This window comes from Peromyscus maniculatus, chromosome 7 (genome assembly GCF_049852395.1).
Source record: "Peromyscus maniculatus bairdii isolate BWxNUB_F1_BW_parent chromosome 7, HU_Pman_BW_mat_3.1, whole genome shotgun sequence".
Lineage (NCBI taxonomy): Eukaryota > Metazoa > Chordata > Mammalia > Rodentia > Cricetidae > Peromyscus > Peromyscus maniculatus.
In genome coordinates this window covers 77,093,733-77,119,984 of record NC_134858.1, presented here as the reverse complement: position 1 = coordinate 77,119,984, position 26,252 = coordinate 77,093,733, and the positions used below count along the sequence as shown (strand labels likewise).

General features: G+C 40.2%; 1 protein-coding gene and 1 long non-coding RNA gene across 2 annotated transcripts in view; one reads left to right on the top strand and one right to left on the bottom strand.

Annotated features, from left to right (window-relative positions):
- Cep162 (centrosomal protein 162) overlaps positions 1-614 on the bottom strand; it is a 68,670-nt gene extending 68,056 nt beyond the window's left edge. Inside the window, exon 1 of the mRNA XM_006983709.4 lies at positions 357-614. The gene's annotated coding sequence lies outside the window, so the exon portion shown is untranslated. The remainder of the gene's footprint in view (positions 1-356) is intronic.
- LOC121830910 (uncharacterized) lies at positions 461-18,540 on the top strand. Its single transcript, XR_006074231.2, has 3 exons — positions 461-555; positions 17,849-17,943; positions 18,422-18,540. It is a non-coding gene; the product is annotated as an uncharacterized LOC121830910 (long non-coding RNA).
- The last annotated feature ends 7,712 nt before the right edge of the window (positions 18,541-26,252 follow it).

Genomic DNA, 26,252 nt, shown 5'->3' with positions numbered 1-26,252 from the left:
CCTTTTCTAAGGGACAGGAGCGGGAGGACTCGAGCGTATAATATCCCCTCCAACCTGCAGGACAATAAATAACTAATGTCTTTATTTGCATTTTTGACCGAGAGGTCAGGGAGTCTGGATAAGGCATTGCACAAATAGCTTGGTCACAAGCGGACCCCACGAAAGGGCCCTCAGTCTGGTGGTGTCCAGGCTGCAGAAAGCGCAGATTTTGGGGGGCTGGCCAGAAGCAAAGACGCATCCGACTTGGAGTCCGTCAGAGGAGCGGAATAGCGCGCAAATAAAAGTTTGAGGACCCGGCCTGAGATACAACCTGGAAATATCAACAGGGTCGCATGCAGCGACAGCGCCTGACCTACCTGCTACCGGGAGCCCGCGCTTTCCGGAAAGTCCCGGCAGGCCAGCTGTTGTCAGGGCAACAGACCTCCACCGGCGGGCAGGCTCCGGGAGTCACGTGAGGTCACGTGACACACGGGAGCCCTCCGACAAGCTGTCAGTTTCCCAGTGACTTTGCAAGTGGAGAATGGAACCACCAGGCTCCGCAGGATGCTGCGGCCGGTAAGGGACGTGGGTGCGGCAGCAGCTTTTCCTTTGATCCCTAAAAACCCGAGTGCAGCAAAGCCTGACTCGGGAACCCGGCGCAAGCACACAATCTGGAGGCAGCGCAGGGCTTCCTGGGAGTTGTAGTTTAATCCCCCGGTGCTTCTCCTTCCGCAAAGGGCTGCTCCTCTTTCTAGTCCTTCTCACTCCTTGCATTTGAACCCTGTTTTCTAGGTTGAAAGTTTTCAAAAACGATTTGTGAGGTTGGATTTCCTTCACGTAACAAGTCATGTGTGGGTGTTGTGAGAGAAACACAAACCTGGTAGAAATAATTCTAGTTTTTGAAGAAGAGAGGTCCGCCACCTAGTGGACAGGCATTTTAAATTCACAATACCAAGATTCCCAGTGAGACAGCCAGCCGCACTTGCACAGGGGCTCTGGTTTTTCTGGTATCCTACTTTTCAAAGCTCTCCTCTCCAGTGACTTGCTTGGGTTTTTTGCGCTCTCTTTCTCCCATTTGCTCTCCCCAACCCCCTTCTTTCGCTCTCTCAATACATATACACGCAGACACGTTCCGCGTCTCAGAGGACCATTCAGGAATCAAAGTAAAATCTTCAAACAGTAGAGGAGCTTGCTTCTGGTAGACCTAATTCTGTACCTCCTTTGTATTTCTAAAAATTTCCAAAAATTCTGAACTTTTCACTCAACAATACATATTGCCATCCAAGTATTTACAAGCCAGAAACATTCCGATAAAAATATAATAGAAACCCGTATCATATAATATTTTGTTTGTGTTCTGACAGATAAAAGCTCTGCCCTCTGATCTCCAGGCAAACTCTTTTGTCAGATCACAAACAAAATATCATACATTTCCACCTTTTTGTCTAAATATAATAAGTACAATAACCATAGGCAAGAATTATATTAACAATGTTTTAAGCTACCATTTACTGAGCACTTGCTGGAAGCTTTCTGTGCATTATTAAATTCTTACAATTTATGAGTCAATTTAATTCTGTTTATGGTTCTGTTTTTAGTACATACTGAGTGAACACAGTCCCTGCCCTGTGTATGTTGGTACTGTAAAACAGACGAGTGACCCAGACAGCTGCCAAAGGACCTCAGTGAAAAAAAAATATAGTAACACTTGGTGTAGACAAACGGGGAAGGTCTGGGGACTTTTCCATCTGTATCTAATTTCAGTCTCGCTCAACATACAACAATTTTACCATCAACTGAGCATTCAACTAGTAATGTCACTATTTGTACTAGTAGATTCTGCTTCTGCCGTATATGAAAACCATCTTCTACCACCTGTGCCTTGCTCAGATTCTGAAATTAGCCCCCTCCACCATTTTGCTGAGACTTTCCTGGAGGTTTGGATTGCTGAAACTCCCAATGTGGTAGTTTGAATGTAATTAGCCCCATAATCTCATAGGAAGTGGCACTATTAGAAGGCGTGGCTTTGTTGGAGTGGGTATGGCCTTGGAGGAAGTGGGTCACTGTGGGGGCAGACTTTGAGGTTTCTTATGCACAGGATGCTGCCCAGTGTCTCAGTCCACTTCCTGTTGCCTGTAAGATGTGTGATTCTCGGCTGCTTCTCCAGCACCGTGTTTGCCTGCACACCACCATGCTCCCTGCCATGATGATAATGGACGGAACCTCTGAAACTGTAAGCCAGCCACCCCAATGAAATGTTTTTCTTTATTAGAATCGCTGTGGCCATGGTGTCTCTTCACAGCAATACAAACCCTAACTAAGACGCTCCCCATGTCACAAGAACAACTTTAGTCCATTGCAAACCCATAGTGGTCTCGCCTACCCCATTCCTTTCTTCCTTTATCGATCCGTCCTCTGATAGCACACAACCATTATGAGAAGATGTCCTTGACTGTCTCTCAGGATCGAGTTCATCAGGCTGTAATTTCTTCATCCCTTTCTCACTAAATCTGAAAGCCATGTCTGTGTCTGCACCATCCTGACCTGCCTTATCTGTTCCAGTGACGCTCCTATCCATCTTCCGACATATGACTTGGAGCGTCACCCATGGTTCCTGACCTTAAGCCTTACTAGTTATTTTCATGTCTCACTCTAGTTGTCAGTGAGAGTTAAAACACGCTGTGGGATCCTCTCTCTAGATGCCACTTTCAAAATACCTCGTTCTGTATTTACCTGTTGTTGAGTGTTTTCTAATCTGGGGAATTATTTCCACCTTGTCCCTCTTTTGTTAGATTTTCCAGTTTACCTTCCGCCCACACCAAGTTACTAAAACAATTCTTGGTGCTATTCCTAATTTTATCACAGAATGTTGCTAGATTGAAGAAAAAGGTTTTCTACTACTTAACTTTAGTTGATATCAAAATCTTATTCTACAATGAAGGGCGACGGTCGAGGGAAAGAGAGTGGGAGATCCTAGCTGGATCAAGAAAAGAGAGGGAGAACAAGGAATAGGAGACCATGGTAAATGAAGACCACATGAAAAGGGGAGGAAGCAGAGAGCTAGGGAGGCCCACGGAGATCCACAAAGATACCCCCGCAAAAGACTGCTGGCAATGGTCGAGAGACGGCAGGAACTGACCTACTCTGGTGATGGGATGGCCAGACACCCTGATAGTTGTGCCATAAACCCCATCCAAGGACTGAGGAATCTGGATGCAGACATCCACGGCTGGGCCCCTGGTGGAGCACTGGGAGTCTAATTAGTGAGAAAGAAGAGGGTTTATATGAGCGAGAATTGTTGAAGCCAAGGTTGGATAAAGCACAGGGACAAATAACCAAATGAATGGAATTACAGGACCTATGAACCAAAGGCTGAGGGGCCCCCAACTGGATCAGGCCCCCTGAATGGGTGAGACAGTCATTTGACTTGATCTGTTTGGGAGGCAGCTGTGTGTTGGTGCCAGGTCCTGGGCTCGTTGCATGAGTTGGCTGTTTGAATCCTGGGACTTATGCAGGGACGCTTGGCTCGGTCTGGGAGGGGGGGACTGGACCTGCCTGGACTGAGTCTACCAGGTCGATCCTGGTTTTCGGGGAGACCTTGATCTGGAGGAGGTGGGAATGGGGGGTGGGCTGGGGGGAGGGGGAGGGGGGCTAGAGGGGGAGAACAGGGGAATCTGTGGCTATTATGTTGAACTGAATGGTGTTGTAAAAAATAAAAAATCTTGTTCTAAATTTCCTTTTGAGCTCTAGTGTTCTATATACAATTACCAATTTATATATATTCACATGATATTCTACAAACATCTCTAGTGTAATGGAAGCCTTCCTTTTTGCATGTGTGTATTCATGTTCACATGTGCATGGGTGAACCTTTGTGTACAAGTATTTGGAGGCCAGAGGTTGATTATTGAGTGTCTTCCTTGTAGGTCAGCTTTCTATGGGCTCATGTTGAAATGCCAAAATGTTGGTTGTTTTTTACTCTTTTGGGTCTTTTGGGGGTCTGCCACCCAGCTCCCAAATAAATTACACATGGAGGCTTATTTTTTTTATTCATTTTATATACTAACCATAGATTCCCCTATCATCCCTCTTCCCGCCCCTGCCTTCCCCTCCCCCATCTTTTTCTCTAACAGGGTAAGTCCTCCCATGGGGGGCACAGCTAAGCCTGGTACATTCATTTGAGGCAGGACCAAGCTCTACCCCCCACTCCCACTTTATGAGGGGTGGGTAAGTTGTCCAACCGTAGGTAATGGGATCCAGAAAGTCAGCTCATGCACCAGGGATAGATCCTGATCACACTGCCAGGGGCCCCTCAAACAAACTCAGCTACATCCCCAATACAGAGGGTCTAGTCCGGTCCCATGAAAGTTCCATAGCTGTCAGCCTAAAGTTTGTGAGTTCCTTTGAGCTTGGTTTAGTTGTCTCTGTAGATTTCCCCATCATGATCTTGACCTCCCCTTGCTCATATAATCCCTCCTCACTCTTTTTGACTGGACTCTTGGAGCTTGGCCTGGTGCTTGGTTGTGGATCTCTGCATCTGCTTCCATCAGTTACTGGATGAAGGCTCTATGATGACAGTTAGGTTATTCACCAATCTGATTACCAGGGTAGGCCAGTTCAGGCACCCTCACGACTATTGCTAGTAGTCTAATCTGGGGTTGTCCTTGTGGAATCTCCCTCTATCAAGATATCTCTTATATTGCTCTCACACTCATCCCTCCCCCAGCTTGACCATCCCATTCCCTCATGTTCTCATCCCCCACCACCTATCTTCTATTGCTGCCCCCCCCCATCCCCTGTTTTCTCATTGGGATCTCCTTTGTTTTCCCTTCCCAAGGTGATCCATACATGCCTCTTAGGGTCCTCCTTGTTTCCTTGCTTCTTTGGAGCTGTGGTTTGTAGTCTGATTATCCTTTGCTTTACCTCTAGTATCCACTTATGAGTGAGTATATACCATGTTCATCTTTCTGAGTCTGGGTTACCTCACTCAGGATGATATTTTCTAGTTCCATCCATTCGCTTGCAAACCTCATGATGTCATTGTTTTTCTCTGCTGAGTAGTATTCCATTGCATATATGTACCACATTTTATTTATACATTCTTCTGTTGATAGATCTAGGTTGCTTCCAGGTTCTGGCTATTACGAATAATGCTGCTATGAACATAGTTGAGCAAGTGTCATTGTGATATACTTGAGCATCCCTTGGGTATATGCCAAAGACTGGTATCATTGGGTCTTGAGGTAGAATGATTCTCAATTTTCTGAGAAAGTGCCATTCTGATTTCCACAGTGGTTGTACAAGTTTGCACTTTCACCAACAGTGGAGGAGTGCTCCCCTTGCTCCACATCCTCTCCAAAATGAGTTGTCATCAGTGTTTTTGATCTTAGCCATCCTGACAAGGTGTAAGATGGTATCTCAGAGTCATTTTGATTTGCATTTCCCTGATGCCTAAGGATGTTGAGCAATTCCTTAAATGTCTTTTGGCCATTTGAGATTCTTCTGTTGAGAATTCTCTGTTTAGATCTGTAGCCCATTTTTAATTGTATTGTTTGGTATTTTGCTGTCTAATTTCTTGAATTCTTTATATATTTTGGAGATCAGTCCTCTGTCAGATGTAGGGTTGGTGAAGATCTTTTCCCATTCTGTAGGCTGTCATTTTGTCTTATAAAAGCCTCTCATTTTGAGGAGGTCCCATTTATTAATTGTTACTTTCAGTGTTTGTGACACTGGTGTTTTATTTGGGAAGTGGTCTTCTGTGCTAATGCATTTAAGGTTACTTCCCACTTTCTCTTCTATCAGGTTCAGTGTAGCTGGATTTATGTTGAGGTCTTTGATCCACTTGTATTTGAGTTTTGTGCATGGTGATAGACATGGATCTATTTGCAATCTTCTACATGTTGACATTCAGTTATGCCAGCACTATTTGTTGAAGATGCTTTCTTTTTTCCATTGTACAGTTTTGGCTTCTTTGTCAAAAATCAGGTATTCATAGGTGTGTGGATTAATGTCAGGATCTTCTATTTGATTCCATTGGTCCACATGTCAGTTTTAAATGCCAATACCAAGCTGTTTTTTTTTTTTTTTGGTTTTTTGGAGACAGGGTTTCTCTGTGTAGCTTTGCGCCTTTCCTGGAGCTCACTTGGTAGCCCAGGCTGGCCTCGAACTCACAAAGATCCACCTGCCTCTGCCTCCCAAGTGCTGGGATTAAAGGCGTGCGCCACCACGCCCGGCCCAAGCTGTTTTTTTAATCACTATAGCTCTATAGTAGAGCTTAAAGTAAGGGATGGAGATGCCTCCAGAAATTGCTTTATTGTAAAGGATTGTTTTAGATATCCTAGCTTTTCTGTTTTTCCATATGAAGTTGAATATTCTTCTTTTGAGGTCTGTGAAGAATTGTGTTGGGATTTTGATGGGAATTGCATTGAATTTGTAGATTGCTTTTGGTAAGACTGCCATTTTTATTATCTTGGTTCTACCTATCAATGAGCATAGGAGATTCTTCCATTTTCTGATATCCTCTTCAGTTTCTTTCTTCAAGGACTTAACGTTCTTGTCATACAAGTCTTTCACTTGTTTGGTTAGTTACACCAAGGTATTTTATATTATTTGTGGCTATTGTAAAGGGTGATGTTTCTCTTTCTCTGCCCATTTCCCATTTGTGTATAGGAGGGCTACTGATTTTTTTAAAGTTAATCTTGTATCCTGCCATATTACTGAAGGTGTTTATCAGTTGTAGGAGTTCCCTGGTAGAATTTTTGGGGTCACTTATGTACACTATCATATCATGTAAGATGAATTTCTAAATCATCTTATTAATAAAAAAAACAGAGCTAGATACAGGGGGGAAAACCAAGAGATCAGAGGAACAGGACAAGCAACAGCCAACCTCACCTTACCAACTCCTCAGCCTCCAAAGAGATCTACTTCCTGTATACTCACACCTATATGCCTTTCTGTCCCTGCCATCTCACTTCTTCTCTCTGCCCAGCTACATCACTTCCTCTTTCTGCTCAGCTCTGTCACTTCCTGTCTGTCTTTACAGACCTCCAGACCTTTATGGTTAATTAGTATTAGAATTAAAGTGTGTGCCATCATGCCCGGCTCTATTACCAGTGTGGCCTTGAACTCACAGAGATCTGGATGGATCTCTGCCTCCTGAATGCTAGGATTAAAGGTGTGTACTACTATTGCCTGACTTCTATGTTTACTATAATGGCTGGCTTTTCCTTCTGATCCTCAGATAAGCTTCATTGGGGCACACAGATAAAATATCACCACAATATCATCTGCAAATAGTGAAAGTTTGACTTCTTCCTTTCCAATTTGTATCCTCTTGATCTCCTTTTATTGTCTTATTGCTCTAGCTAGAGTTTCAAGTACTATATTGAATAGCTATGGGGAGAGCAGGCAGCCTTGTCTTGTCCCTGATTTTAATGGAATTGCTTTGAATTTCTCTCCATTTAATTTGATGTTGGCTGTCGGGTTGATATAAATTTCCTTTATTATGTTTAGGTATGTTCCTTGTATTCCTGATCTTTCCAAGACCTTTATCATGAAGGGGTGTTGGACTTTGTCAAAGGCTTTTTCAGCATCTAATGAGATCTTGTGGTTTTTTTCCTTTCAGTTTGTTTATTAATGGATTACATTGAGAGATTTTTGTATGTGGAACCATCCCTGCATCTCTGAGATGAAGCCTACTTGATCATGATGGATGATTTTTTTTTTATTTGTTCTTGGATTCAGCTTGCCAGTGTTTTATTGAGTATTTTTGCATCAATGTTCATCAGGGAGATTGGTCCATAATTCTCTTTCCTTGTTGCATCTTTGTGTGGTTTGAGTATCAGGGTAATTGTAGCATCATAGAAAGGGTTTGGCAATGCTTCTTCTGTTTCTATTGTGTGAGACTTTTGTTTCGTTTTGTTTTTTCAAGATAGGGTTTCTCTGTGTAGTTTTGGTGCCTGTTCTGGATCTCTCTCTGCAGACCAGTCTGGCCTCGAACTCACAGAGATCTGCCTGGGTGTGCCCCTTGAGTGCTGGGATTAAAGGCGTGTGACACTGCCGCCTGGCTGGTTGGCAGACTTTTAATGACTGCTTCTATTTCCATAGGAGTCATAGGTCTATTTAAATTGTTTATCTGGTCTTGATTTAATTTGGGTATATGGCACCTATCCAGAAAATTGTCCATTTCTTTTAGATTTTCCCATTTTTTGGACTAGAGGTTTTTGAAGTGTGGCCTGATGATTCTCTGGATTTCCTCATTGTCAGTTGTTATGTCTCCCTTTTCATTTCTTATTTTGTTAATTTGGACTCTCTCTCTCTCTCTCTCTCTCTCTCTGCCTTTTAGTTAGTTTGGATAAGTGTTTGTCTATCTTGTTGATTTTCTCAAAATTGGGGCTTGTAGGTTACAGGTCCAGTGGGCTTATTCTTAGTTATAGATGCCCAGGCTTAGCTTGGCTTGGCTTGTTTCCTGACAGCTTTTCTTAACTTTAAATTATCCCATCCATCTTTGGCCTCTGGCATCTTTCCTTTTCTTACTCCTATATATCTTACTTTCACTCTTACTCTGGGGCTGGCTGTGTAGCTGGGTGGCCAGCCCCTTGTGTCCTCCTCCTTCTCTTGCTTTTTTTCCCCTCTCCTCCCAGATTTCTCCTTCTATTTATTCTCTCTGCCTGCCAGCCCACCTATCCTGTCTCCTGCCTCGCTTTGGCTGTTCAGCTCTTTATTAGACCATCAGGTATTTTAGACAGGCACAGTAACACAGCTTCACAGAGTTAAACAAATGCAACATAAAAGAATGCAACACATCTTTGCATCATTATAGCAAATGCTCCACAGCACACACTTGAACCCAGAGCTTTCTGATTTTTGACTAGTCTAGCTCTCCAGCTTGCTCTGAGGATTTCTTGTCTCTGCCTTCTTGAGTGCTGGGATTACTGGCAGGTTGCACCTCCACCTAGCTTTGACATGGTGCTGGGGATCCGAACTCCGGTCCTCATGTTTGTACCACAGGCACTTTACACACTGAGCTGTCCCCTCAGCCCCAGAAGCCTGGCTCTTATTCCCTTTCTATGCCTATTTCTTCTACCGATACTTCCCATTGCAGTGTGTTGTACAGAATGCAATTGTTGACAGAAGTCTTGGAGTTTTCTCTTCCCTATACATAATTGATAATGTCAGTGTTCCTTCAAAGCATGTCTCCCTTCTATTTGCTTCTCTAAATCTTAAGTGTTGATGTCTTGACCCACCACATTATTCCCTGAACTACTTTCCTAGCCTCCTACTTCTTCACTTACCCACCTCTAGACTATTGTTTATATAATTTAAGAGGTCATTGTTTGACAACATAAATAAGATTAGTTCATTATTAAGAATTCTTCAGTGATTTCTTATTGAACTTACATTAAACTTCTATGAACATCTATAAGGCCTTATATGATGCATTTGGTGTGACCTATTCATATAGTCTCATCTCCCTTGTACTAACTAAAGCTGACACTATTACTTGAAGCTCAGTTGTGGTATTTAGTCCTTTTGTTAGACTAATAGTCTACTAGTAGTCCTGTAGGGGTAATCATTACAGCTTTGATGTAGAGGATGTATAATGAATATTACTGTGTCTACAGAGTGAATAGCCATTGTTTTGAACCAAGGTCTGACCCCCAAAACACTTTTATAAGGTTCAAATGTTTGCCACACTGAATTATATGGTATACCATTCACTAAGTTTTTGATGCTCTGTTTAATTGTTAGACTTTATTATTATTTTTTAGTTATATTTTGAGAGCTTTGTGCTAGGCATGGCTGCATACATTTTCATGTAACTCAATTTTCCTGGCTACCTTTTAAAGTAAGTAGTATTAACTACACCTTATAGAAGCCAACATTTAAATAATAAATTTCTGAAGTTCACACAATTAAAAAGAAGCATATCCAAGATTCCAGCTCTGACATACTGACTGAAAGATGACTAATTTTAAGTACTGCATAATATCAACTCTCATGGTAAGCATGCATCTAGTTAGGATCTCTATGAAATGGAGAAGCGAGTAGGCAATGCCAGTAGGTACCATTTTGGATAGATCAAAGGTTCCTACATTTATAGTTTTTCATAATTGTCACAGCTTTCCTATGTGCTTTTTGTGTGAGTGATTCCTGGACTGCTATACATATATGATACACATATATGTATCAACTTTGATACATATATGTGTTTGTTTCGCTCCAAGTTGAGTCTCTCAGGGATAAGAACTATACCTCACAAAAAGCCCTCAATTCATTTTCTGATGACACTGTACAGTGTGAGAATGTGGTCAGCATCCACAGCACAGCTGCAACTGAGACCTGAAACATCAGAGGGATGCAGACCAAGGGCATCCTGGGATTGCATTAAGGAGCAGCAAATTTAGTTATACAATAGTTAAATTTAACAAAGTCCTGTTTCTTTACCTCTTCTTAAGATGTGGGTTCCTTTTACTTGGGAAGGTAATAGGAAAGACACTGAAAGCTTTGTGTTATTCTGGTCACAAGAAAATTAAGTTTAAAGACCATATAGTGCTGCTTTTATTTATTTATTGTTACTGTTTACTTTTCTTCATTTGTCCATATCCTGATTGCTTTTGTTTTAATTAAAATTTTTCTTAATTCTTTTACATATGAAATCTGGTGTTCAAAGTTTTGCTGATGCTATAATTTTCCCTAAGAAAAATAAAAATAATTATCCATAATGAAATTTTGAGAAATTGTACAGCCATCTTTGTAATTATTTAAATGTTTTTGAAACACAGGAAGATGATCTTTCCTTAGGGCATGCAGAGCTGCCAATTTACAATTATATTGTGACGACATGGATGATGATTCAGTTATGAAACTTTTAAAAATAATTCTCCAATAATTCTGTAAATGGCCACTGGGGGTGCCAGTAACCATAACAATTTGACTACACTTCAAAATAAGATAATTAACATGGTTTTATATTCATTACATAAATGGAAAATTACAAAGTTGATAAATTGGTCTTCATCAAGTTAAAAAAAAGTGTTATTTTATGAAAGCCCTTATAAGAGGATGAAAAGATAAGCTAAAGACTCAGAGAAAATATTTGAATATATAGAGAATCCTCCAGGCTCAGTAGTAAAAATAAAATATAAAGATGGAGTAAAAGCAGGAATAGGAACTTTATGAAAGAGGATATGAGATTGGCTAATAAGTACATTTCTCAAGATTGATTTCTGTTGCTGTGATAAATGCCATGAGCTAAAGCAAGTTGGGGAAACTGAGTTCTATATAACTGACATTTCCATGTCACAGTCCATCATGGAGGGAAATTAGCGCAAGAGCTCAGGCAGGAATTTGGAGGTAGAAACCAAGAGGCCACAGAGAAACATTGCTTACAGGCTTGCTTCCTCTGGCTCACCCAGCTACCTTTCTTCTATAGTCTTGGCCAGCCTACCTAGAGATGACACCTCCCACAGCAGGTTGCTGCAATTAAGAAAATGCTTCACAGGTATGGCCATAGGCCAACCTCATGGAGGGAATCCCTCTGTTGAGATTCTCTCTTCCCAGATGTGTCTAGGTTTGTGTCAAGTTGACAAGAACTAACCAGCACACACATGAAAAGATGTGTCTTTTCGATGCAACCAAAACTAGCCTTTGATTATTATGTTTAAGGATTTACCAATTTTTGTAGTTTGTTATAGCAATAGAAGACTAAAGATAAAATTATTTTCAAATGTCTAATATATAGTCCCTTCTTTGATATAAATTCATTTTGTGACTAAAAGTAAACCAGAAAATTATTTTTGGAAGTACTGTATTTCCTTTAACTCTCTATATTTAAAATTTTATATCTGAGAGAGAGAGAGAGAGAGAGAGAGAGAGAGAGAGAGAGAGAGAGAGAGAGAGAGAGAGAGAGATTAACATTATCACAATGAAAAATCCAGGCTGGTGCCTAGTTTAGACCAAGACCACATCAGTTAAAGGAAAGATGAGTGGTTATGAGTGAGGACTAATATCAGAAGATCTCTCTTTCTTTCCACAAGGAGGCCACACTATGGCCATTTACCAAGATGATATCACACTGAGGAAAGGACGTTAGATCTTTTAAGGGCTCTCTGATAAGGAGTCTGAGCTGACACTGAAGACAAGGACAAGGAAAGTCACCATGGCTTTTGATATGAGTGAGAACCATATGGAGGGTATGTAAGATTCAAGTTCAAGCCCAAGTTCAAATATGTCTCATGAAGGTCACAACGAGTCTTTGGTTCACCCTGTGACCTTAAATGAATAATAGGGATGTAAACAATTTACAAGTGTACTTTTTCACTGGAACATCTCTTTGGATCCTATATCTGTACAGCCATTGTCTTGGGAAGGGGTGAATGTAGGTCCCCCAAATGCCCCGTCATCATGCAAGGGAAGTGGTTTTGTGGCAGGTGACTGCACAGATGATGACTCTGTTGCAGTTGCAGCAACCATAACCTGACAAGAAGGATTGTTTGGGTCTCTCTATCAGGCAATAGAAGACCATCAGAGTGCTGGCCAAAGGTGAGAGGCATTCTAATAGCTAAGGGAAGAAAGAGATGATGGTATTAGCAATGCCTTAGAACCATCGAGAGCAGCAGGACTGCTAGCTAATGTCACAGAACCTCTTGCAGAGACTGTGGCTGACCAGCCCCTTACAGGAGTCTCTATGATAGATCGGACTTAATGAGCAGAGAAGGTGGATCGGAGAAGTGCAAAGGGCCTATTGCCCCAATGTCACTCTGTCCGTCACAAGTCCCCTTAGCCACACGCAACAATCACTTTCACAATTGGTTCTCACAAACTTTGGCCAGCTGCCCTTAAGTGTAATTGGAAAATGCTTCACCTCTGGCCAGAGTGGAGACTTCTTTCCCTGGAATTTTTCAAATTCAGCATAAAATGTCCATTGAGCTACTACATACATGCAACTGACAAATAATTATGTATTAGTCAAAGTCCCAGGGCCACTTTCACCGGTGGTGGGTGGCAGTCCATGAAGAAATGATACTCTCCCCAGCCTCAGGCATTTCATTAAGCCTTTGCAGAAGACATCAAAAATGGCATAGTTTGGCCACAGAAGTTATCATTTGACAATGCATTCTTATCTCAGTATTTTCTTCCTTTCTGATTTAACTCCTGTTTTTTTCATTATTCCTGGGATTATATTCTCTGGGATTATAGTCCCAGGTAAATTGATTAAGGGAAAGCTTTTATAGGGAGAGAAACCAAGGCTTTGACAGTAATCTTACTAAGTTGAACTAATATATAAGCACAAATAACTCAATTCTTAATATATAATCATGCTTCATTATTGTTCTTTATGCACACATAGATATAGGCACTGATTATTTATCCTACGTATCTATATTTTAATTTATACTTTATAGATTGTAGCCATATTGAGTTGTAAGCTACTATATTACTAAAATGTCCTTTCTGTTACCTACAGGATTCAACTAGGAGAACTTCTTCCATTCTTTAAAGTAGTTTGAAATTGTCCAGTGTTACTTTCACATCAGTAAGGATATCGCCTTGTCAAGATATGTGCACATGAAAAGGGGTATACAGTTTTACTCTACTGAGGTGAATGGGATTTGAGGTATTTTTGTTGGTAGTGTTTATAATGTCACTTTGCATTTTTACCATCAGAGGTCATGAAAGAACAATGCAGAGTTGAAATCTGGAGTTTTGTGGGAAATAACTAAAGCTAAAACTGTAATTTTTTTTAGAACACTTGAAAAGAAAACATCACAGCACATTGCCATTTGTAAATAAGGACAACTTTTTAAGGGAAATGGGGTTATCTGGTGGGTTATAAGAACATCAGCTGGTTTTTTTTTGACATGTATACTCACTTTCATTTTTAAGAACAACATTTAAAATAAAAACTATCAGTAACTACTTGGATTAGAAACATAAATTTATAATTTTAGTTGGTATTGTAATTCTATAATGGGCAAAAAATATTCTTGAAAATAAGAAGCAAAGAAGGAAGTAAAGTTATGCTCTGGAATATATTTGAATACATTTCTTAGTGTACTTCATGAGAAGTGGTAAAATGTGTCTCAGACTTTTCATTGGAAAAACTGCTGTTGTAAAATGTATTATCTTATTTACAATAAATTGTAATTTAAAGACCCTTTTTAAAAATTATTTTTATTTTATGTGCATTGGTGTTTTGTGTGTGTGAGGGTGCCAGATCCCCTAGAACTGGAGTTACAGACAGTTGTGAGCTGCCATGTGGGTGCTGGGAATTGAACCCAGGTCCTCTCTAGGAGCAGTCAGTATTCTTAAACACTGCGCCATCTCTCCAGCCCCAAAGATCCTTTATTGATAAGTATTTTGGTTGAGTTATGGGCAACATATATTGGTTTGAGGCTTTTTTCTTTTGCTTTAGATAAATTATTAGAACTGTGAAAGCCCATGCAAGTTAAAATCATTTGCACTTATGTTTTCTTAAATCATAAGGTTATCCATTGGTGCTACTCTTTGTTATACAATAATTTAAAACCTTATGAGATGATTATCGGTATAGTCTGTTGTGCCTCAAAAGATACTGTGTTCAAAGATACTGTGGTACATGGAGCAGGTCACATATAGCCTACTGCGTGATTCCACTTTCATGAAGTACATGTAGTAGACGCAGAGCAGAGTGGTGATTGCTGAGAACTGGAATGGCGAGAGTATAGAGTTGTTAAAGAATGTAGACTCTCAGCTTTGCAACGTCAAATGATTTCTGAACACCAGTTGCATAGCTGTGTGAATGTACTTGCTATTAAACTGTAAATTTAAAAATAGTCAATATGGCAAACACTAGCTGATACGTATTTAATTCATTAAAAAAACAAACAAACTGCTGAGCAGGACCTGGAGAGATGCTCAGTGATTAGGAGCACTTGTTCTTCCAGATATCTGGTCCAGTTCCTAGCACCCATATGGTGGTTTACAACTACCTATCTATAGCTCTAGTTCTACAGAACTAATGCCCTCTTTTGGCCTCCTCGTGTACCATACACACACATAGTACATATACATGCATTCAGGCAAAATACTTGTATACACAAAATAATAAATAAATCTAAAAACAACAACAACAACAAAAACCAAACTCTAATGAGTGGCTTGGCATATGAGCGGATATTGGGCAACCAGATCCTTTGTCTGGAGTTGTAAGATTGTTTTTACTACCAGTGATCTGCTTGTATTTCTCAGCAACACTGGTTCTGCCTAGCTAGGCCCTGGCCATCCTAAGAAGCCACCAGTGGACATAGGAGCCCCTGAAGGACTGAGGTCTGGTTGAAAGAAATTATGTTTGATCCAGATAAGATATTTAGACTGAAATTTGAGGCTATTCCAAACTCCTCATGGATTCGACAGAAAGAATACCATCTACACTACACTGTTGTAGGCTCTAAATACCCTAAAACACAGAAATTTTAAACAAAACCACGTACCTAATAACATGTTGTACATAAATTTACTCTTTTTAAATCACACCCTTTAGTGTATGTAGAATCAATGATTTGATAACTACCATTATTACTATTTTCTTCTAATAAGGGCTATAAAAGACTTTTTAATGTTTGTGTCTTGGAATCCCAGGAAATTTTATGTGTTTCAAAAAGCCTTAATAACAACTCAGGGACAAGTTTGTTGACTAAACAGATGAAATTCTTTTTTAAGGACTATTTACTTAAACAATCAAAAATTAACCATCACAAACATCCATGTGGTTATCTCCCAGCCCCAAGTTCCATCCTCTTCCTCCAGCCAGCTCTATTTTGCTGGGCTTGCTATCCGAGATCACAATTCTCAGATCTAGGAAGCCTTCATCTTGCTCCTAGGGATGGCCTGCTCATATCTGGAATCACTTTCTTTGCCTCAGATAGGTACAGTAAACTCCTGGCATGATCTAGAATAAAAAAAATCCTAGCTGGAGACCTCATCATTTTAATTCATGGCCTTTTCTTGATAGTAACAACTGTTCTTAATTCTTTGGATATTTATAAAATAGTTTTAGACCTGTGTGGCTCATACTTGCTTGATATTTTTAGTGTGTATAGACATTAAAAGCATGCTATTTAGACATGAAAGCAGATTCTACCTACACAAATATTGACGTATTCAGTGGGTTGAAACCATTTTGCTCAGGTATTTGTTTGTAGTTATGCAGTCAATTTTAACAGAAAAAGTATAAATAAGTATTTCATATGGATTGGGAGAAAATTTGAATTTTTTCCATGAAGTTTTTGGGGAACTGCTTTAAGCAGAAAGGCAAAGCACACATATGTTCTCTAGCCACCATATAAATCTTACTGATGAAAACAAGGTTTATTTAAAAGAATAAGGAAATATAAAGAGACTTGTTTCCACAATCCCAGCAAACCTTTCATCAGTGCTTCTAACAAGTTCCAAAATGAATTTCATCTCTATCCTACCCTTGCCCACAGCAGGAGGTTTTAATGAGCAACAGAATGGTTCTCAGGGTGACAGTCAAAGAAAGGAAAGTCACAATATTCCATATCCAACAGTCACGAATGAATAATCCATCACTCACAATATTCCATATCCAACAGTCACGAATGAATAATCCGTCACTCACAGTATTCCATATCCAACAGTCATGAATGAATAATCCGTCACTCACAATATTCCATATCCAACAGTCATGAATGAATAATCTGTCACTCACAATATTCCATATCCAACAGTCATGAATGAATAATCTGTCACTCACAATATTCCATATCCAACAGTCATGAATGAATAATCTGTCACTCACAATATTCCATATCCAACAGTCATGAATGAATAATCTGTCACTCACAATATTCCATATCCAACAGTCATGAATGAATAATCCGTCACTCACAATATTCCATATCCAACAGTCATGAATGAATAATCTGTCACTCACAGTATTCCATATCCAACAGTCACGAATGAATAATCCATCACTCACAATATTCCATATCCAACAGTCATGAATGAATAATCCGTCACTCACAATATTCCATATCCAACAGTCATGAATGAATAATCTGTCACTCACAATATTCCATATCCAACAGTCATGAATGAATAATCTGTCACTCACAATATTCCATATCCAACAGTCATGAACGATGAGAGCAGCAATGGCCGTGCGACACCACTCACTGTTAGAGGAATCCAGACACTGGGAAAGTCTCGGAGGGGGCTGGAGAGTAGCTCAGAGGCCCGTGGACATAGCCCTGCCCCTAAGGTACTTGCTGTATAGGCACAAGGACCTGAGTTCAAACCCCCGGCACTCATATAAAAACCCAGGTGCGGTAGCATGTGCTTATAATCCCAGTGCTGGGAAGGTGGAGGCAAAAGGATCTCCAGGGCTCAGTGGCCAGTCAGTGTAGCTAAACTGGTGAGCCTCGGGTCACAAGGAACGGCACCCACAGTTTACTCATACACACGTGAACATCTACACAGATTAAACAATGAGGAGAACCATTCAGTTTGGAGTCATTCTGTACTCACACCACTCTGCAGTAACCTTCTGACGCTTGAAGTTGGAGACAACACTTTATTGCTTCTACCTCAGGTAGAAAAATTATTTCTCCCCTCCCCTATTTTATTTACATATCTATTTAACTTCTGTTCTTCTCCATTTCTTTTTTTTTAATCAGATCATAAACTCTTTCAGGGTGGCATTGTGTTATTAATTTTCATATCTCACCAGTGTTTTGTATAAGAAGAATTTTGTTGAACTGTTGACTTTATTGTCCGTTGGTCTAATTTTTATGATTTGACAGATTAAGCTTTAAATGGATACTTTAAAAATATTCTTACATCTTGACCAAATGTCTTATTACAGACGGATCCTTCCCTTTCTCCCTCTGTCCTCTACTACGTGCCAACCATCATTGTGTATAGACGGAGACCTTGATCTCTGAGCTGCATTATTGCTAGGTAGGTCCGATGACACTTTGATCTTGTATCACTCTCCCTAATTCCAATGTTAGCAGTGATGACTGTCTCTAAGGCAGAACAGTGAGAGAGGAAGGGATCATAGAATCTATTTAACCTGCTCAGCAGTTGCTCAGCTCTCTGAATCCACAAGGTCTCTTGATTTCCAGGATCAAATTAGTATAGGAATAAAGCTGATTCTTTTACTCTGAGCAATACTATAGTGATGGCAACATTCTTTCATTTTGGGCCTCAATTCTGACAAATGTGTATTAAGTTAAAAAAAAAACTTACTAATTTTCTACTACTCTTGTAGAGAGTTCCTTGGAGTCAAGTAAAGATAACTGTTGCTAATGGCCTTCAAGCTATGGTCCTTGTGTCTTTGAAGACTGTTCTTTGTGTCATGGTTTTCTTATAAGTGAATGTAACTCGAAGGAAGGCAAATTTCTTCATCAGCTTCATTTCTTCCCTCTCATTACAGGAAGCACAATTTGGCAAAGCACGTGCTCTGAAAAGCTGTTTTGCACATGGAGGATTAAGTGGGAAGGCCCGGGAGTCCCCATTCCTGTCTGCTGTAGAGCTTCAACCTGGTGGATTCCACAGGTCAAGGTGGGGTGGCAGGGTGAGGGCAGGTTGGCAGGGTGGGAGACAGCTTGGCAGAGTAAGGGGCAAGTTGGCAAGAGCTCATAGGAAATGGAGCAGAAACAAATGAGGGCCAGTCTACCAGGAACGTAGTACCCAGATGTCAGAAAAATGTGTAATTCTGACTCAGATCAGCATCCTCTAAAGTCCTGAATAATGCCACCAGTATGCTGTGAATACAAGTTATGGAAACCTTAGGTAAAGATGCAAGATTTACGCTCCACTCTCCCCCCCCCCAAACAAAAGAGATGTCAATACTTGACTTTTTTTCTTTAAAAAAACTGAATAAAAACACCGAGATTTCGATATTTAGAAGTCGTTTTAGAATCTTGACCATTTTATGTTATTTATCCTTAAACAGAATTTCTATTTTAAAAAAATCTGTAACAAAACTACTGCACAAAGAGACAAAAGAGACACAATCATTAATTAACATTACAAACTTGAACCCTGGTTTGAAACTCACTTCTTTGTGTAACTCTATGGTGGAATCAGAGGGAAAGCCGCGTAGGAGAGAGTGCCAGCTGTGGTTTAACTCTAAGGCACAGACCTCATTTTGTAGAGCTTGGACGTGTCACCATCATGAATCTGCTTTGTTTGAACCTAAACATCTAGTGGGTTTGTTTTGGTACCAGGAGTGACAGACAAGCCACCAGTTGATGTGGGCTGTCACGGAGGATTACGTAGGAGGGTCTGAGAGCTCCCAGCACTGCCTGCCGCAGAGGCCACAGCCTGGTAGATGATGCGGGGAGGGGGCAAATTGGCAGGAACTCTCAGGAAATGAAATGCAAGCCAATTAGGAGCAGGCTACCAGGAACAGTAGCTTCTTGAACTGTAGAGGACTGAATAGTGTTGGCTCAACTCAACAGCCTTTTAAAGCCTGGATAATACCACCAACATATAGTACTCGGCGTTCATCTTACATTATTTAGTGATGGCAACTTTTCAAGAGAAGAAAGGCTATTTTTCTCTTTCAAAAAGTTCCCCAGGCTTTATGAAATGAAATCTTAGAATGAGGCAGAATTTCAAATATTAAATTTGGAATTATAATTCAAATTTTGTTAAGTATGTGTGTAGAATGTCATGGAAAAATGCATGGGATGTATATCAAGATTTTCTGAGCTGGGAAACCATATTTAATTTATTTGTATTTTATCATTTTTCTTTTTAGCTATCTCTATTGAACAAGGAACAAGGAACCTTTTATGAAGCTTGAACAATGAAGACACTTAGACTAAAATACAAATCACCAGCATATAGATAACTGTTAGTTAACAATGTATTATTCTTACTTGAGATTTATTTTTTGAAGCATAAATTATTAGAGATAAAATTAATAAAATAGATAAAAATTAAACTTTCTGCTTTTATTTCCTCTTAAATACACTTATTTAAAACATATTTGTTTCATTTTAAAAATGTGTGTACATGCGTGTGATTGTGTGTTGATGTGTGCAGGTGCCCACATAGTGCAGAAGAGGATATTGGATCCTCTGGAGGTACTTGACCGATGGACTCTAGGAACAGAACTCAGGTCCTCTGTAGGAGCAGTACATGGTTTTAACTGCTGAGCCATTTATCCAGCCACATAACTACTCTCATAATCATAAAGAAAATGACAACATTTCTGAGCTGTTACCAATAGGGCTGCTCAGGTTTATGCCTACTCCTTGGGTATATCATAAATGTGAGAGTTTTATATTTTGAAACTTCAGAATAAGGAATTATAAGTAATTTATAAAGCTATTTTAGGATACATGAAGATAGAGTAAGTTATGTTAGTAATAAAGATTTCATGTTGTGGAAAGAATCTAAAGTAATAACAGACTGTAATGAAATAAATACAAAGATGAGAATGGGTAAAGATATCAGTTGAGGATTGTAACCAAATTCTTCCCAGTGTTTCTTTATCTAGGTCATAAAGTGGAAACTTGAGTATTTTAATTTTAGTGTGTTGGGTCTAAGTCAGGGGGCCCCATGCACTAAGGTAAACAATATACTCTAATAGTTTCATAGAAATACTATCTGTACTTCCACCAGCAGGACACAGTTGGACAGAACTTATTCAGAACGTATGCAATATAAAGGTGCTCAGAACACCACCTTCAAAAATACTGTAATAAATTTCTACACCTTGCTGCCAGTGCTTTCCGGGCACACTGATGAAAGCTGTAATTTGTACAAGAAAGTAGTTGTGTGTGTGTGTGTGTGTGTGTATGTGTGTGTGTGTGTGTGTGTGTGTGTGTGTGTGTGTGTGTGTGTGTAAAAGAGAGATAACAGGCTGCACAGTAGAACAATCACATTCCCCTGAATTTAGGCATAATTATTGTTCACACAGTTTTCCAATTTCAACTGTTGCATCATTTCTGTCCCAATGTCAGCTGTTTCAGGCCAATTTTATTTTAGCAAGTTTGGAGCCTATAGGGAGAGTAAGTGCCATGTTCACCATTTATTAGATGCCTAGAACTTTCTAAGAGATACCGACCTTCACAATCCTGTTAGTTGAAGAATCATACTGCTGAAGTCTTAGTGCTAAGAACAATGAATGGATCTGAGCACAGTGGAGCCTATCTGCCAGCACTGGGGATCATGGGTTTGAGACCACTCTGAGCCACACAGCTGAAGCGATTACTTATATTGTTCTATTATTAAATAAAACTCAGGGATCAGATATCAGGATAAAGACCTGATGGATTAGAAAAGCTGTGGAGAAGCAACCAATGACACCAATGACCTCCTCTCTCTCTCTTTCCTCAATCCAAAAAGGGCTCTCAAATCTTTATGAGCCCCTGCCTACTACTTCCTGTGTCTCTCTATATGTCCTCAGTCTTCCAAAACCTCTTGGCTAATTCTGGTCAGCTATTAGCTAGCTCTGCCCTTGATTCAAGGTAAACTTTATTGTCAGTCTTGGGAGTGTCAGAGTGTGATCAAAATATTCCACAACACACAGCAAGTTCCAAGCCAGCCTGGGATATGTAGAAATACTATGTCTCCAAAATACAAAACCCAAACACTCTAAAGGCAAAAAAATTAGCCTCTAAGGCCAATGAGCATATTGGTTTAGTATCTCTTGGTTGATATTAGTAACATAAAATATATTTAGCATTTCATCTGTTATTGTAAAATTTCTTTTTTCCTTTTATTAATAATAGATTTTTTTCCTCATACAATATATCCAGATTATAGTTTTTCCTCCTCTACTTCTCCCAGTCCCCCTTTCCATCTCCTCTCCCCTCTAGATCCACTCCCCTTATATCTCTCATTAGAAAAGAACAGACTTCTAAGAGATAACAACCAAGCATGATAAAATAAATTATAATAAGATGAAGCAAAAACTATCATATCAAAGTTGGACACAGCAACCCAACAGGAGGAAAAGAGTCCCAAGAGAAGGCAAAAGAATCAGAACTCACTCATTCTCACAGTCAGGAATCCCATAAAAATACTAATCTAATAGCTATCACAGCTATAATATAAACACAGAGGACCCGGTGCAGACCCATGTAGGCCCTGTGCCTCCTGCTTTCAGTCTGTGAGCTCATATGCACCTTGCTTAGTTTATTCAGAGGGCCTTGTTCTCCTGTTTTCCTCCATCCTCTCTGACTCTTATAATCTTTATACTTCCTCTTCAATAGGATTCTCTGAGCTCTGAGGGGAGGGATTTGATGGAGACCTCTAATTTTAGATTCAACCTCTCTATAATGTCTGGCTGTGGGTCTCTGTATCTATTCCCATTTGCTGCCAGGGGAAGCCTCTCTGATGACGACTGGATAAGGCACTGACCTATGAGTATAGCAGAATATCACTAGGAAATATTTTATTAACCTCCCCCTCCCTTTTTGTTTTTTTTGAGATAGAATTTCTCTGTGTAGCTTTGGAGCTTTTCCTGAAACTCACACAGATCTGCCTGGCTCTGCCTCATGAGTGGTGGGATTAAAAGGCATGCACCACCACCTCCTTCCCAGCAACTTTTTTTTTAAAGACCAGTAGTGTTTGGTTTTATCCTAGGTCTCTGGGCTGTCTAGTCCTTAGTTCTTGGTTACTCAAGCAGTATTAGGTGTGTGTTCCTTCTCAGAGTGGACCTTAGAGCAAATAACATTGGCTACTCCCACACATTCTGTGTCACCATTGCCCAGCATAATTTTGTAGCCAGGACAGATTGTAGTTCAAAGGTTGTAGCTGGGTTGGTGTCCACGTTTCTCTTTCCGTATCCTGCAGAGTACCTTCCTGCGCCGAAGAGACTAGAATGTAGGAGTGAGGTAAGTGCTCCAAGTAAGCACCAACTTTTCCATGTTCAATGAGTTGTATGGGTGTTGTCCTTGGCAATGGGGCCCCTACTGTCAGCTTGTCTCAGCAACAGCCTGTGTTGTTTTAGGATTTCCACAGGATCCCACCCTCCTGGGCCAATGACTCAATTGAATGCATCTTAGTCTCAACACAGGAAGCCTTGCCTGGGTACAAGAGATGTCCAGTTGAGACTCTGTATCCCGCACTACTGAGAGTCCTCATTAGACTCACCTTAATAGACTCCAGGAAGCTTCCACAGCACTAGGTTTCCACACCACCTCCTCATGCCCCCCCATTCCAGTTGTCTTTCCCTGAACTCTCTCCCTTCACCTTATCTCCCCTTCTCACCTGATTCCCCCCATGTCCTGACTCTACTCCCAGTCTGTCCATAAAATCTATTTTATTTCCCTCTCTCAGGGAGATCCCTGCATCCTCCCAGACCCTTCCTCTTTGCCTGAACTTTCTGGGTCTATGCATTGTAGCTTGGTTTCCATTTACTTAGCAAGTAATATCCCCTTATAAGTGAACACACACCATATTTATCTTTCTGGGTCTGGCTTTCCTCACTCAGGATGATTTTTTTCAAGTTCCATTCATTTGCCTGCAAATTTCATGATGCCATTTTTTTTTAACAGCTGAGTAGTGCTCCACTGTGTAAATGTACCACATTTTTAAATCCATTCTTCTATTGAGAGGCATCTAGGTTGTTTCCAGTTTCTAGCTGTTATGAATAAAACCCCCAATGAACACAGTTGAGCAAGTGTCCTTGTAGTAGGGTGGAGCATCCTTTGGGTATATGCCCAAGAGTGGTACAGCTAGGTCTTGGGTAGATCAGTTCCCAACTTTCTGGGAACTGCTATATTGATTTTCATAGTAGCTGTACAAGTTTGCACTTCTATTAGCAATGGAGGAATGTTCCCATTGCTCAATATCCCCTCCAGCATGAGCTGTCATTTGTGTTATTGACCTTAGCCATTCTGACAGGTTTCAGATGGAATCCCAAAGTAGTTTTGATTTGCATTGTCCTGATGGCTAAATGCTTGATGAAATAGGATAGTTGGGTTCTAGTGGAGACATATTGCCTTGGCTGGTGTTGATTGTGTTCTTATGCTGGCATCTTGGCATCTGGATTTGGATGATTAAAGTTCTATGAGCTGATTTCTGGATTTGTCTTTGTTGGGTGGGTGTTTTGATCCTGGGTTTCTGTTTCTTCTCTGAATTTTTGGAGAGTGTGATGGCTGTGCATTGTCTGTTTTTCTGGCTTGTTCAGCTGGTGTGTTCATAGGGAATGCCTGCTGGTGTTGGAAGCTGGGTAACTGGGATGAGTTGGGGGAGGGAAGGTTGGAGAATACTTTTGTGATGCATTAGAGATGGGATCAAAAAGGAAAGGGAGACCACAATAGGTTTCTTGCCACAGAGCTGGCAATGAGGCTTGGAGATTTGGATTTCAGGAGCAGTAGGAGAGGTATGGGTCTGCCTTCAGTCTACTTGTTGCCCTGGGAAGAGTTGCCCTTGGGTTAGCCAGGGGTGCCTGCTGGAGTTGGGGACTGGGAGGGAGGTAGAAGAGGATGGTCAGTGGGATCCACAGGAGGTGAAGGGAAGGGTGAGGGAAGGCTGCAGTGGTATTCTGTTACAGAGATAGGGATGAGACTGGGGAATTTGTCCGGCCTGCCGACAGTCAGCTGGGTAGCTGGGTAGAGACGTGCGGATTGAAGAGACAATGAAGAAGACAGAAAAGAGTTGAGAAGTCTTCTGGTCAATGCCGGACAGCAATGCCAAACATCCCCAAGTTTATTTCACAGCCAGCTTATATACAGTTTTGAAGGACAGAGGTAAAACAATGCACAGCACAGGCATTCAACAACTATCTATCCTGCCTTGCACCAAGGAACAGGCAGTTTCATTTTCTATCTCAATGTACCTCTGGAGGGCATCAGCAGCTTGCATCTAGCCAGATAGTATGTTCCCTCTTATGGGCTAATCAGAACTTTCTCACAGCCTTGGAGCAAACAAGCTTGAACTCTATTGACTCAGAATAGACCTCAGATTCAAACTGGGAAACTGAGTCAGTTGTGGACTCCCACAGGGATTGGGTCTTTATTATTGATAAAATTTTCAGTGTTTACCATATATTTTATTATCTTCAGAATCTTGAAAGCTGTATACATCCTGAAAATAATTACATGCTCATGTTATACTGGTATGACAGGGGAATCTGTGGCTGATATGTAAAATTAAATTAATTATAAAATAAAAATATCAAAAAAACCCTGGCTAAAGACATAAAAAAATAAACCTAGAAAAACTATAAAACCCATAATGTATATTTTTACCTGTTCAAACATAGAACAAAAAAATCATCTTTGGTTAACTTATGTACAAGACACAGTCTATATAATGCAGACATGTATGTTACCTTTTAAAGTTTATGTATTTTCAGAATAGGGCAATGAAAATGGATGGCCCAGGTGATCCAGCATTTCAAAATGGCTCTGTTACAGTCTCCTCAGAATGCTGCATCCAGAACAGCTTCAAAGGGGCTGGCTGAGATGGTCTAGCCTCACAAAGTACTCCAGCCAAGACTTAACCATTATCCTAATTTTCTGAAGTTTACCCTAAAGATACCAGCACCCATAGACAACAGGAAATAGTATAGAAAATGACACCTACATTCCCAAGGGACGGGTATGGGTGGGTTTTGGTTATTCAATATATTACGGATGTTTATCATTGTTTAGGGGGGTTGGTTACAAGTTGTTATTGGTCATAGAAAAAAAGCTAAACAAAAGAGTTAAATTCAAAGAAAATTTCTAAAGGAAAAGGGGGATATGATATAGAAATCATGGGAAAAAGGGTCAATTATTGAATCTATGTTAATCCAAAAACAACTATGAATCTCAAAATATTTTACTTTGGTATGGATTTTGGTTTATTGATACAAATTTACAGTTATTTTTCTACACTTTATGTTTCTACTCTTGTTTGGGGTTTTATGCTTATGTAACTCATTTAAAAATGTAATGTATAATTAAAAATACAGGCTAGTAGTTAAACATGTATAATAATCAAACTTGTAGTCTTATTAGGTATGTTTTCAATGTTAAACAGATATATTTTGATAGATATATGGTCTTCACACACTTCAAAGACCTACATAATATGGCATTTAATATATAACCTAAGGCTTTTCATGACAATGAGACACGTCTGCTCCTGATAGCACCAATTCACTTCAAAAGAAAATGGTGGACATCAAAGAACTTCCGTATGGAGTTTGCTTTTTTTTGTGGCAAAATTCTAGCCATTTCAGCAAAGAAATCACCCTTGCCTCAATTGCTGAGAGTATACTGTTCAAACTGGACCAGCAGGACACAAAAGAAAGT